Raw genomic sequence first — 1,797 nt, 5'->3', positions numbered from 1 at the left:
TGCTCTTATCATTTTTAGATTAGACTACTGCAATGCTCTACTTTCCGGCTACCCGGATAAAGCACTAAATAAACTTCAGTTAGTGCTAAATACGGCTGCTAGAATCCTGACAAGAACCCAAAAATTGGATCATATTACTCCAGTACTAGCCTCCCTACACTGGCTTCCTGTCAAGGCAAGGGCTGATTTCAAGGTTTTACTGCTAACCTACAAAGCATTACATGGGCTTGCTCCTACCTATCTCTCTGATTTGGTCCTGCCGTACATACCTACACATACGCTACGGTCACAAGACGCAGGCCTCCTAATAGTCCCTAGAATTTCTAAGCAAACAGCTGGAGGCAGGGCTTTCTCTTACAGAGCTCCATTTTTATGGAATGGTCTGCCTACCCATGTGAGAGACGCAAACTCGGTCTCAACCTTTAAGTCTTTATTGAAGACTCATCTCTTTAGTGGGTCATATGATTGAGTGTCGTCTGGCCCAGGAGTGTGAAGGTGAATGGAAAGGCTCTGGAGCAACGAACAGCCCTTGCTGTCTCTGCCCGGCCTTATCGCCTCTTTCCACTGGGATTCTCTGCCTCTAACCCTATTACAGGGGCTGAGTCACTGGCTTACTAGGGCTTTTTCATACCGTCCCTAGGAGGGGTGCGTCACTTGAGTGGGTTGAGTCACTGATGTGATCTTCCTGTCTGGGTTGGCGCCCCCCCCCCCTTGGGTTGTGCCGTGGCGGAGATCTTTGTGGGCTATACTCGGCCTTGTCTCAGGATGGTAAGTTGGTGGTTGAAGATATCCCTCTAGTGGTGTGGGGGCTGTGCTTTGGCAAAGTGGGTGGGGTTATATCCTTCCTGTTTGGCCCTGTCATCAGACGGGGCCACAGTGTCTCCTGACCCCTCCTGTCTCAGCCTCCAGTATTTATGCTGCAGTAGTTTATGTGTCGGTTGGCTAGGGTCAGTTTGTTATATCTGGAGTACTTCTCCTGTCCTATCCGGTGTCCCGTGTGAATTTAAGTATGCTCTCTCTAATTCTCTCTTTCTTTCTCTCTCTCGGAGGACCTGAGCCCTAGGACCATGCCTCAGGACTACCTGGCATGATGACTCCTTGCTGTCCCCAGTCCACCTGGCCGTGCTGCTGCTCCAGTTTCAACTGTTCTGCCTGTGATTATTATTATTTGACCATGCTGATCATTTATGAACATTTGAACATCTTGGCCATGTTCTGTTATAATCTCCACCTGGCACAGCCAGAAGAGGACTGGCCACCCCACATAGCCTGGTTCCTCTCTAGGTTTCTTCCTAGGTTTTGGCCTTTCTCTGGAGTTTTTCCTAGCCACCGTGTTTCTACACCTGCATTGCTTGCTGTTTGGGGTTTTAGGCTGGTTTTCTGTACAGCACTTTGAGATATCAGCTGATGTACTAAGGGCTATATAAATACATTTGATTTTACTTTGGTGGTCTAGATATGTTGGTATCTGTACTGATGGCGCAAAAGCCACGACAGGGAGAGATAATGGAGTTGTAACGTGCAAGAGGTTGCTCCCGACGCCACTTGGGTCCACTGCAGCATCCACCGAGAGGCTCTTGCTGTCAAGGGAATGCCTGACAGCTTGAAAGACGTTTTGGACACTACAGTGAAAATGGTTAACTTTGTTAAAGCAATGTCCCTGAACTCTCATGTATTTTCTGCACTATGTAATGCTTTTACAACAACAGAAGTGCACTGGTTATCAAGATGGAAAGTAAATGACACGTTTTTGTTTTTTTAATTGAGAGACGAGCTTAAAGTTTTCTTTACTGACCA

Source organism: Oncorhynchus masou, unplaced genomic scaffold (genome assembly GCF_036934945.1).
Source record: "Oncorhynchus masou masou isolate Uvic2021 unplaced genomic scaffold, UVic_Omas_1.1 unplaced_scaffold_750, whole genome shotgun sequence".
Taxonomy (NCBI): Eukaryota; Metazoa; Chordata; class Actinopteri; order Salmoniformes; family Salmonidae; genus Oncorhynchus; species Oncorhynchus masou.
Note: the sequence above shows the minus strand (reverse complement) of the source record.